Genomic DNA, 13,595 nt, shown 5'->3' with positions numbered 1-13,595 from the left:
TATAAACATTTTCGTAGATATAGACTATATCCTGGTGGTAGGTTTTATTGCTATAAAGAGATACACATATAGCCTTTTTTATATATATTCTGTCAGTGTGCGCATTCTATTATTGATTAATTTTTGCTTGTTTTTGTTTTTATATATTTTAATATACAAAATTTGATTGATATGTAATCATAGGCACCCTACTAATAAAGCCATATTTTCCCTTATCCCATGCCTTGGTATAATCTTTTGGTACTTTGTTCCGTGATGTATTACGTTGGTTGTTAGTGTCCTCTTGGGCAGCTTGGCACCAGGAACGAGATTAATGGCGCAATCCAGAGGCGTAGCTAGGGTTTTAGCTTAGGGGGGTCGAAAATTCTGAGTGGGCCCCTAACTAAGTACCCCTGACTACAGTTACGTAGTGCACCCTAATTGTGAGCATAGAGGAACATCAGCAGATGACCGCACTCTGACTGAAAATACATCTATAGACAAAAACAAACACTGATATTACTATATGGAGACCATATAGTGGTAGATATCAGTCCTGCAGACCATATAAGAGATCACTGGACAGTTTTAGATGGTGACTTACAGCTGATGGTCTTTCTTATATGGAGTTGTTCACTTTTCCCATCTTTTCCATCTGAAGTTCTCCAGCCAGGACTTGTCTGCAGAGATTACAACAAAGACACATCATACGTCTCACATTTCCAGCACCGTCCATATCTATTCCCAACCTGCACAAGCTAATCATTCTGCTGATACCCCAATACTGAGCCGCTGCTGCCGTATGTGTCCCTATTACTGCACCGGCTGTGTAGTACAATAATGGTGCCGCCCCACATAGTAATGCCATCACTGAGCCCCATACATAGTAATAATGATTCATTTGTGCTCTCTAGATAATAAAATTCACCCCTAGAAAACATTAATGCCACACTGCCGTCACTCAAATCTTCAGGGGCTCCATGCGCCGCCCCCTCCACGCTGTTTTCGCATGAAATCCGGCGCCTGTGCTGTGTAGTAGTGTCTGGTGCAGGCGCAGTGAGCTCTGGTCGTCTGATGTCACAGCCAGGCTTGCAGACTGCGCCTGTGCGGCCGCCCTGCCTATGAATCCCAGCCCCGCACTGTGCATAATGCATAACACACTGCGGGGCTAGGATTCCCAAGGTGGGTGGCCGCACAGGCGCAGTCTGCAAGCCTGGCTGTGACATCAGACAGCCAGAGCTCACTGCGCCTGCACCAGACAGTACTACACAGCGCAGGCGCCGAATTTCATGCGAAAACAGCGCGGAGGGGGCGGTGCCTGGAGCCCCTGCAGATTTGAGTGACGGCAGTGTGGCGTTTCAAGCAGGGGGGTTAAGACCTGCCTCCAGATCTAAAGAAAGGTATTTTGGAGAAGTTATAAAATGCTTTATTTTGGGAATAAATGCACCAAAAACTAAAAGAGCCACCTTGTTAGAATGCAGCATTACTGCTGCACAAGGAGGCTCTTTTAGTTTATAACGGTTGGAGGGGGTGACAGTGACCCTTTAAGTGCCCACTTAACATTTAATAATGTCCCCTAAGTAGCGTCCCTGTATAGCTTGACTATACACAGTATGGTGGGCCCACAGCTTTCCTACACTTAGTATGAGCTCCAATATACACAGTATGATTATTCCACAGCTCCCCTATACACAGTATGATGTCACCACTGCTCCCCTCTACACAGTATGATGAGCCCACAGCTTCCCTATACACAGAATAATGCCCCCACAGCTTCTCTATAGACAATATTATGATCCCACAGCTTCCCTATACACAGTATAATGCCCCACAGCTCCCCTATACAAAACACAGTATTTAATAGTGTTCTGACACCGTGTGTCGCCTGCACTGAGAGTCACGATGCCAGGAGGAAATTAACTTCATTCCTCACTGCAGCCTAGTGGGCGGTGCCGGTACAGTTTCAGTCACAGCAGCTGTAACTGCGCCTCTAAGGGTATGTGTCCACGATCAGGATGAACGGCGGTTTCGTCGGAGCGGCAAACCCGCTCTGCGCTAAGCTCCGCCCCCTTCTGGGACGCGATGATGCCGGATGTGTTCATGGCACACATCCGGGATCATCTCACCCCACACATAGGGCCCTGTGCTATACCTTGCGGCGGCGCGGCATCGCCGCAAGGTATACGGACATGCTGCGATCTTAAAAGACGCGCCGCATGTCCGGAGTCGCAGGGCCACATAGTGGAGACGGGATTTCATTAAATCCCCTCCACTATGCTGTAACATCTGGACGCTGCGTGTTTGACGCTGCGTCTCTATGCAGCGTCAAACACGCAGCGTTTACTGCACATGGACACATACCCTTAGGGTATGTGCACGCGTTGCGGATAACATTGCGGACTTTTCCGTTCGGATTCTGCAACATCCGCAGGTAAAAACACTCTGTGTTTTACCTGCGGATTCCCACCGGATATAGTGCAGATTTTGCCTGCGTTTTTACACCTGTGGAATTGATATGCTGCAAAAAATACAATGCAGCATTTCCGCGCTGTATTTTCCACAGCATTTGCACTGCGGATTTAGTTTTCCATAGCTTTACATGGTACTGTACACCGCATGGAAATCTGCTGCGGATCCGCAACGTGTGCACATAGCCTTAAAGCGCCACTCCAGCGGTGAAATAACAAAAAATGCTGCAGTGATGCTTTAAATGTGATGCAGCTCATGGCTTTACCCAGCTGGTAAGTATAAGGGTATGTGTCCACGTTCAGGATTGCTTCAGGCATGGGTCAGGATTTTATGCAGGTAAAATCCTCACCAAAACTGCACCTGAGGTCACTGGCAGGTCACCTGCGGTGTTCTTGCGTGTTTTGCTCATTGTAGCAACATGCTGCGTTCTGAAAAGACGTGCCACATGATATTAGCGAAGGGAATGAGGATGTCGAGTCCATATGGGTTGAAATTCATGGAGGGAAAAATGGTAACAAAATTCTCATTGGGGTCTGTTACAAACCCCCAAATATAACAGAAACCATGGAAAGTCTACTTCTAAAGCAGATAGATGAAGCTGCAACCCATAATGAGGTCCTGGTTATGGGGGACTTTAACTACCCGGATATTAACTGGGAAACAGAAACCTGTGAAACCCATAAAGGCAACAGGTTTCTGCTAATAACCAAGAAAAATTATCTTTCACAATTGGTGCAGAATCCAACCAGAGGAGCAGCACTTTTAGACCTAATACTATCTAATAGACCTGACAGAATAACAAATCTGCAGGTGGTTGGGCATTTAGGAAATAGCGACCACAATATTGTGCAGTTTCACCTGTCTTTCACTAGGGGGACTTGTCAGGGAGTCACAAAAACATTGAACTTTAGGAAGGCAAAGTTTGAACAGCTTAGAGATGCCCTTAATCTGGTAGACTGGGACAATATCCTCAGAAATGAGAATACAGATAATAAATGGGAAATGTTTAAGAACATCCTAAATAGGCAGTGTAAGCGGTTTATACCTTGTGGGAATAAAAGGACTAGAAATAGGAAAAACCCAATGTGGCTAAACAAAGAAGTAAGACAGGCAATTAACAGTAAAAAGAAAGCATTTGCACTACTAAAGCAGGATGGCACCATTGAAGCTCTAAAAAACTATAGGGAGAAAAATACTTTATCTAAAAAACTAATTAAAGCTGCCAAAAAGGAAACAGAGAAGCACATTGCTAAGGAGAGTAAAACTAATCCCAAACTGTTCTTCAACTATATCAATAGTAAAAGAATAAAAACTGAAAATGTAGGCCCCTTAAAAAATAGTGAGGAAAGAATGGTTGTAGATGACGAGGAAAAAGCTAACATATTAAACACCTTCTTCTCCACGGTATTCACGGTGGAAAATGAAATGCTAGGTGAAATCCCAAGAAACAATGAAAACCCTATATTAAGGGTCACCAATCTAACCCAAGAAGAGGTGCGAAACCGGCTAAATAAGATTAAAATAGATAAATCTCCGGGTCCAGATGGCATACACCCACGAGTACTAAGAGAACTAAGTAATGTAATAGATAAACCATTATTTCTTATTTTTAGGGACTCTATAGCGACAGGGTCTGTTCCGCAGGACTGGCGCATAGCAAATGTGGTGCCAATATTCAAAAAGGGCTCTAAAAGTGAACCTGGAAATTATAGGCCAGTAAGTCTAACCTCTATTGTTGGTAAAATATTTGAAGGGTTTCTGAGGGATGTTATTCTGGATTATCTCAATGAGAATAACTGTGTAACTCCATATCAGCATGGGTTTATGAGAAATCGCTCCTGTCAAACCAATCTAATCAGTTTTTATGAAGAGGTAAGCTATAGACTGGACCACGGTGAGTCATTGGACGTGGTATATCTCGATTTTTCCAAAGCGTTTGATACCGTGCCGCACAAGAGGTTGGTACACAAAATGAGAATGCTTGGTCTGGGGGAAAATGTGTGTAAATGGGTTAGTAACTGGCTTAGTGATAGAAAGCAGAGGGTGGTTATAAATGGTATAGTCTCTAACTGGGTCGCTGTGACCAGTGGGGTACCGCAGGGGTCAGTATTGGGACCTGTTCTCTTCAACATATTCATTAATGATCTGGTAGAAGGTTTACACAGTAAAATATCGATATTTGCAGATGATACAAAACTATGTAAAGCAGTTAATACAAGAGAAGATAGTATTCTGCTACAGATGGATCTGGATAAGTTGGAAACTTGGGCTGAAAGGTGGCAGATGAGGTTTAACAATGATAAATGTAAGGTTATACACATGGGAAGAGGGAATCAATATCACCAATACACACTGAACGGGAAACCACTGGGTAAATCTGACAGGGAGAAGGACTTGGGGATCCTAGTTAATGATAAACTTACCTGGAGCAGCCAGTGCCAGGCAGCAGCTGCCAAGGCAAACAGGATCATGGGGTGCATTAAAAGAGGTCTGGATACACATGATGAGAGCATTATACTGCCTCTGTACAAATCCCTAGTTAGACCGCACATGGAGTACTGTGTCCAGTTTTGGGCACCGGTGCTCAGGAAGGATATAATGGAACTAGAGAGAGTACAAAGGAGGGCAACAAAATTAATAAAGGGGATGGGAGAACTACAATACCCAGATAGATTAGCGAAATTAGGATTATTTAGTCTAGAAAAAAGACGACTGAGGGGCGATCTAATAACCATGTATAAGTATATAAGGGGACAATACAAATATCTCGCTGAGGATCTGTTTATACCAAGGAAGGTGACGGGCACAAGGGGGCATTCTTTGCGTCTGGAGGAGAGAAGGTTTTTCCACCAACATAGAAGAGGATTCTTTACTGTTAGGGCAGTGAGAATCTGGAATTGCTTGCCTGAGGAGGTGGTGATGGCAAACTCAGTCGAGGGGTTCAAGAGAGGCCTGGATGTCTTCCTGGAGCAGAACAATATTGTATCATACAATTATTAGGTTCTGTAGAAGGACGTAGATCTGGGTATTTATTATGATGGAATATAGGCTGAACTGGATGGACAAATGTCTTTTTTCGGCCTTACTAACTATGTTACTATGTTACTACATGTGCGTTTTTGCGGCTATGCAGCATGCGTTTTTTCCTGCATAGTGGAGACGGGATTTCATTAAATCCCCTCCACTATGCTGTAACATCTGGATGCTGCGTTTTTGACGCTGCGTCTCTATGCAGCGTCAAAAACGCAGCGTTTCCTGAATGTGGAAACATACCCTTATATGCCTCCTACCTCCCCTTCCCAGAGAACAACTATTACATGTGATGGAGTGCGTATAGTCTCTTAACAAAACTGTATAATAATCAGCCCCCCAGTGTTGTTGCCCCTCACCCACCTCAGACCTCACAATACCCTTATCGTCTCACATTCCCCCTCAGTGCCCTGTCCCCCTCCCCCACCTAAGCCCTCACAATACCCCCATCCTCTCACATTTACCCCCCAGGGACTATGACATGCCTATCAATTTAATGCATTTCATCCCCCACTTACCAATGACGTTTGCAGCAGTACCAGGAAGTATCTGAGTGAGTGAAATGCAGGTGGGCACTAGGACCCAGCGTGCTGCCCTGAGCCAGTCCCAGCGTGCACAGGGAGGGAAGAAACCTGCAGCCTGGGAGGAGGTCGGTCAGCACTGAGCACAATACAGTGCAGGAGGGACATTCTGCAACTGGCCACTGTGCTGCCAGCGTGAGCGTGCAGAATCTCCATCAGGCAGGGGAGCAGGCATTTTACTGCTCTCCTCATGTGCTGTATTGTGCCTCATGACGGAAGTGGCAGTGCCGGCTCCCAGTGGGCCCCTTCATGTGACCAGGCCCGGGGCGAAGGCCCCCTCTGCCCCCCCTGTAGCTACGCTACTGGCGCAATCATAAGGATGATGGAGAAGGAGTTCTTGGCACCCCTGCTCTGAGAACACATCCTCAAATTCGTACAGGTAACTAGGCCTAGACTGGGCACCCTAGCAAACTGGGTATCCAAGCAGTATCCTTGACAATACCCACTCCATTTTACTACTTCCTGAGTCTATCAATCTACTATTATTGTGAAGAGTGAGCCAAGAAAGTCCCAGTACCATAGGCGAGGGCAGAACCTCTAACACATAACAGTCTAACACGTCAGTGTGCAGTGTCAGTGTCAGCTGTAAGTCTCAGATGACTTGAGTAAAATGCCCATCTCAAGGGGGCAGAGTCAATGGATATTATGGGTATAGGTCCGGACAAAGTATGCGGGATGAGGCCTTGAACATGTAGGAACCTAGCCTCAATCAAACCCGCCCCACTGTTCAGAAATGCAGACACATCCACCTTAAACCAACCCAGGTGGACTACAGCTGGTTGGAAAAATTGTGTCCTACCCATGGAGGTGATGAGGACACCTTGGTTGCTAACCTCCCCGCAACCCAAGCCATCTAGTTTTCTTGGCTGCTTACCATGGGAGGGACATGTGCCGACAAAATGGCCTTTTTTTCCACAAATGAAACACACCCCTTATGCTGGACAAAAGGTAGTTTACCTGAGTGTGGTGCCGCCCCCACCTGCAGGGGTTCCACAGTAGACTCAGTGCTGACCACTCTTGACCCTGGACCTCCCGCACACAGACGTGACTCCCTATGTCTCTGGTGAAGATGGCAATCAACCCGGATCACCAGAGACATGGCTGCCTTAAGGGAGTCAGGAGTCTCATACAGAGCTGAGGAATCCTTCACCCTTACTGTGAGCCCCTCACAGAACTGACTATGGAGAGCAGGGTCATTCCATTTGGTGTCCGTTGCCCACCTCTAGAACTCAGACCAATATTCCTCTGCTGGCCAGTCCCTTTGCTAAAGTTCGCGCAGTGTGGACTTAGCTAACGAAATACGATCGGGGTCAACATATACAGGTGCTTCTCACAAAATTAGAATATCATGAGAAAGTTAATTTATTTCAGTTCTTCAATACAAAATGTGAAACTCATTATATTATATAGAGTCATTACAAATTCGGTGGAGATTCACAAGGAGTAGACTGTTGCTGGAGTCATTGCTTCAAGAGCCACAAAACACATATGTATCCAGGACATGGGCTACAAGTGTCACATTGCTTGTGTCAAGCTACTCATGACCAATAGACAATGCCAGAATAATCTTACCTGGGCCTAGGAGAAAAAGAACCAGACTGATGCTCAGTGTTCCAAGGTGTTGTTTTCAGATGAAAGTAAATTTTGCCTTTCATTTGGAAATCAAGGTCCCAGAGTCTGGAGGAAAAGTGGAGAGGCACACAATCCAAGCTGCTTGAGGTCTATTGTGAAGTTTCTACAATCAGTGATGGTTTTTGGAGCCATGTCATCTGCTTGTGTAGGACTACTGTGTTTTATCGAGACCAAAGTCAGCGCAGCTGTCTACCAGGAAATTTTAAAGCACTTCATGCTTTCTACTGCCGACAAGCTTTTTGGAGATAGAAATTTCATTCTCCAGCAGGAGTTGGCACCTGTCCACACTGCCAAAAGGAGCAATGCCTGGTTTAAAAACAACAGTATCATTGTGCTTGATTGGCCAGCAAACTCGCCTGACCTTAACCCCATAGAGAATCTATGGGCTATTGTCAAGAGGAAGATAAGAGACACCAGACCCAACAACGCAGACGAGCTGAAGGCTGCTATCAAAGCAACCTGGGATTCCATAACACCTCAGCAGTGCCACAGGCCGATCGCCTCCATGCCACGCCGCATTGATCCAGTAATTGATGCAAAAGGAGCCCCGACCAATTATTGAGCGCATTTACTGGAAATTAATTTCAGTAGACCAACATTTCGGATTTTAAAATCATTTTTCAAGCTGGTGTATTCTAATTTACTGAGATAACGACTTTTGCGTTTTCATTGTCTATAAGACATAATCATCGACATTAACAGAAATAAACACTTGAGATAGATCATTCTGTTTGTAATGACTTTATATATGAGTTTCACTTTTTGTATTGAAGAACTGAAATAAACTAACTTTTTGGTGATATTCTAATTTTGTGAGAAGCGCCTGTATAAGGCCCAGTGCCAGAAATAACCCCTCTACTGTCTGAAGTGACTGAGAATCAGAAGGGAGAGAAAATGCCCACACTTTGTGGTCTCCTTGGAGGAGCGAGGTAACTATCCTCACCTGTTCCTCCTCTGTACCTGAGGAAACCGGACGTATCCTGAATTACAGTTTACAGGCCTCCCAAAGCACAGCAAACGCTCCCCAGAGAATCGTTCAGGCAACGCAATCTTGGGCTCCACTATGGTTTGCTGGGGAGATGGGAGTCCCACATCAGATGTATCAGGGTGCTGCAAAACCACCATGTGTAAATCTGCCACCTCCAGACTGAGCTGACGCAGTTGCCCTGTCACAGCAGCGATTGGATCCATAATGGATAAGAAAAAATGGTTACGGTCAAAGCAAATGTCACGACCCAGCTGTTGGATGACCCGGGAGAGGGCTCCTTCTCTGTCTCTAACACTAGGGGGTGCCCTAACTCGCCCTGGGATACTTAGATGGCAAAGATGCCAGAGCTTCCTCCCTTGCCTTATTTCCTGAGTTAGCACAAACAAGGGTTAACAGAAAACTCCAGGCATACAAAATATGCACTCACATGTAACAGAGGAATGCACCAGGGTGTCAAGATAGAGGAAAAAACCAAAACAGAGAAGGATAAGGAATTACCACGCATACAAACCAAGCAGCAGTCACTAATAACTCCTTCAACTCTCCTCATATGTACTCCTCTCCCACCATTAGCTATGCAGGAAATGCTTGGTCTGACAAGGATTTGTAACAGAGCCCAGATTATAAAGGGGAAGGGAGAGACTAAGGCTACGTTCAGATTAGCATTGCGCGCCGCTGCGTCGGCGACGCAACGCACGACGCACGAAAAAACCCTGCGTTTTGCGACACGTGCGTCGTTTTTTTGACGAAAATCGGACGCAAGAAAAATGCAACTTGTTGCGTTTTCTTGCGTCCGACGCTAGCGTAAAAAACGACGCACGTGTCGGAAAACGCAACAAGAAAAACGCATGCGTCCCCCATGTTAAACATAGGGGCGCATGACGCGTGCGTCGCCGCTGCGTTTCCCGACGCAGCGTCGGGAAACGCTAATCTGAACGTAGCCTAACCGAGCTCAGCTGTGAACACAGGGATCTCCAACAGGGCCGATTAACCACTGTTCTGCCAGAAGAAATAAACACATTTAAAATGAAAGAGAAGTGCTTCTTCTCAGCGCCGAAGTAGCAGCAATCAGACGCTGCGGTCTTCTGGCTTCACACTATCACAGTAAGCCCGTAACAAGGCTGCAGCACATTTTCTAACATGCTTTTGGCAGATTTGAAGTAGGTTTTCACAAAACAAAGCTGTGATTGCATGTTTTTCTTTGTAACAAAAGGCTTATATCTTGCCACCCTACCCCACAAGCCAGATATGACTAATATGGTAGATTGTTGTCACATGCACAACTAGTACTTGACAGAAATGTCGGCAGCTCCTTTAATGGGTACTGTAGGCTTCTTGGCAGCCTTACTGACCAATTTCCTTCTTGTCTTTTCATCAGTTTTGAGGGACGTTCAATTCTGAGTCATATTCATCTTGTGACATATTTAATCTACTTCTTGATGATCATCTTCACAGTGTTACATGGTAGATATAATGCCTTGAATTTTATTTCTAAACTCCTGCCTGAAAATTTTCAATAATGAGATTCCATTGTTGTGTTGTAAGCTGTTTAACCCCTTTCTGACCTCGGACCGCATAGTACATCCGAGGTCAGATTCCCTGCTTTGATGTGGGCTTCGGCGGAGAGCCCATATCAAAGCCGCGACATGTCAGCTGTTTTGAACAGCTGACATGTGCGCGCAATAGCGGTGAGTGGAATCGGGATCCATCCGCCGCTATTAACTAGCTAAATGCTGCTGTCAAACGCTGATAACGGCATTTAACTACTGCTTCCAGCCGCGCGGCCGGAAATGCGCTCATCGTCGACCACCGTGACATGATCGGGGGTCAGCGATGCGTCGGCGTAGTAACCAGTGGTCTCCTTGGTCGGTGCTAATAGCAAGCCTGTAATTAAGCTACATAGGAGCGATCTGATGATGGCTGCTATGTAGCAGAGCCGATCAGGCTATTCCAGCTTCTAGCCTCCCCTGGAGGCTATTGAAGCATGGCAAAAGTAAAAAAAAATGTTTAAAAAAATATGAAACAAAAAAATATAAAAGTTTAAATGATCCCCCTTTTAGCCCCATTCAAAATAAAACAATAAAAATAAAATCAAATATACACATATTTGCCATCATTTGCGTTCAGAATCGCCCGATCAATCAATAACAAAAAAGGATTAACCTGATCGCTAAATGGTGTAGAGAAAAAAAAATTAGAAACGCTACAATTAAATTTTTTTGGTCGCCGCGATATTGAATTAAAATGCAATAACGGGCGATCAAAAGAACGTATCTGTGCCAAAATGGTATCACTAAATATGTCAGCTCAGCGCGCAAAAAATAAGCCCTCACCTGACCCCAGATCACGAAAAACACTACGGGTATCGGAAAATGGTGCAATTTTTTTTTCTTTTTTGCAAAGTTTGGAATTTTTTTTCACCACTTAGATAAAAAATAACCTAGTCATGTTAGGTGTCTATGAACTCGAAATTACCTGGAGAATCATAATGGCAGGTCAGTTTTAGCATTTAGTGAACCTAGCAAAAAAGCCAAACAAAAAACACGCATGGTATTGCACGTTTTTCACAATTTCACCGCACTTGGAATTTTTTTCCCATTTTCTAGCACACGTCATGGTAAAACCAATGATGTCTTTCAAAAGTACAACTCTTCCCGCAAAAAATAAGCAGTCATATGGCCATATTGACGGAAAAATAAAAAAGTTATGGCTCTGGGAAGGAGGGGGGTGGGGGGAAAACAAACGTGGAAAAACGGAAAATCCCAAGGTCATGAAGGGGTTAAGGACCACGACTTTTGCGGTAAAATAAAACTACGAAAGTGTCAGGAAAATGCTACTATAACAGCTAAACTTTATATGAGGTTAACCAGACTCTCTTTAAATGATGGTGGCTGTTTACTGACTACTCTGTGACAGACTAATTCTGAACACAACTACATTTCCAATTCTAAGAACGTGTATACACTTTTGCAAACAAATTTACTTTTGTTATTTTTAATCCCACGCTCAAAATTATTTAATTTTGTTACCAAATGCATTTGTACAGATTATAGGTGACAATAAAGGTGGGAAAAGTTCCGAAATGATTCTTCTTGGTATAATTTTTTTATATGACAAAACCCTGGAATATTAACAGAGTTTTGCACACTAGTATATATTTTATATTAGGGAATGTGTCTAAAACGTAATATGCCTAAGGGTAAGTGCACAAACTCAGTAAATGCTGCGGGTTGCACGCTGCATACTTCCACAGCGTCCAACTCACAGCATTCAGATTTTACAGCACAGTGGATAGGATTTCAAGAAATCCCATGCCCATTATGCATGCACCGACACCCGCGGATCACCTGTGGAGACGGACATGCGGCGCGTCTTTCCAAACCGCGCCATGTCTATTTATCTTGTATAGTAAAGAAGCTGCGGAGACACCATCACGTGTTTCTCGACGCAAGCAGTGAATAGCCAGGCCTTTCCCCGGGAAGGAACAACCACGGGAAGGGCAGCATCCTATGAAGGAAAGCCACCTATGCCAAGCATGGTATCCATCCACAGACAGCTGTTTCGGGGTTTTTGCCCCTCATCAGTGTGGAGTAGGAATCTGGCTATTAGGAGCAGTGCCTAGTAAAAAGGCTATAAAGGCACAGATGATTGGCCTCGGGGAGACCAAAACATCCAACACTGCGGAGACACCATCACGTGTTTCTCAACGCAGTGATTCCAGAACACTGCCCCCATCCCTTATGGGAAATATGCAAATGCAAGTAAAGAAGCTGCGGAGACACCATCACGTGTTTCTCGACGCAAGCAGTGAATAGCCAGGCCTTTCCCCGGGAAGGAACAACCACGGGAAGGGCAGCATCCTATGAAGGAAAGCCACCTATGCCAAGCATGGTATCCATCCACAGACAGCTGTTTCGGGGTTTTTGCCCCTCATCAGTGTGGAGTAGGAATCTGGCTATTAGGAGCAGTGCCTAGTAAAAAGGCTATAAAGGCACAGATGATTGGCCTCGGGGAGACCAAAACATCCAACACTGCGGAGACACCATCACGTGTTTCTCAACGCAGTGATTCCAGAACACTGCCCCCATCCCTTATGGGAAATATGCAAATGCAAGTAAAGAAGCTGCGGAGACACCATCACGTGTTTCTCGACGCAAGCAGTGAATAGCCAGGCCTTTCCCCGGGAAGGAACAACCACGGGAAGGGCAGCATCCTATGAAGGAAAGCCACCTATGCCAAGCATGGTATCCATCCACAGACAGCTGTTTCGGGGTTTTTGCCCCTCATCAGTGTGGAGTAGGAATCTGGCTATTAGGAGCAGTGCCTAGTAAAAAGGCTATAAAGGCACAGATGATTGGCCTCGGGGAGACCAAAACATCCAACACTGCGGAGACACACACTGCTTCTTTACTTGCATTTGCATATTTCCCATAAGGGATGGGGGCAGTGTTCTGGAATCACTGCGTTGAGAAACACGTGATGGTGTCTCCGCAGTGTTGGATGTTTTGGTCTCCCCGAGGCCAATCATCTGTGCCTTTATAGCCTTTTTACTAGGCACTGCTCCTAATAGCCAGATTCCTACTCCACACTGATGAGGGGCAAAAACCCCGAAACAGCTGTCTGTGGATGGATACCATGCTTGGCATAGGTGGCTTTCCTTCATAGGATGCTGCCCTTCCCGTGGTTGTTCCTTCCCGGGGAAAGGCCTGGCTATTCACTGCTTGCGTCGAGAAACACGTGATGGTGTCTCCGCAGCTTCTTTACTTGCATTTGCATATTTCCCATAAGGGATGGGGGCAGTGTTCTGGAATCACTGCGTTGAGAAACACGTGATGGTGTCTCCGCAGTGTTGGATGTTTTGGTCTCCCCGAGGCCAATCATCTGTGCCTTTATAGCCTTTTTACTAGGCACTGCTC

This window comes from Ranitomeya imitator, chromosome 1 (genome assembly GCF_032444005.1).
Source record: "Ranitomeya imitator isolate aRanImi1 chromosome 1, aRanImi1.pri, whole genome shotgun sequence".
In the NCBI taxonomy this organism is placed as follows: domain Eukaryota; kingdom Metazoa; phylum Chordata; class Amphibia; order Anura; family Dendrobatidae; genus Ranitomeya; species Ranitomeya imitator.
This window is presented reverse-complemented; position numbering follows the sequence as displayed.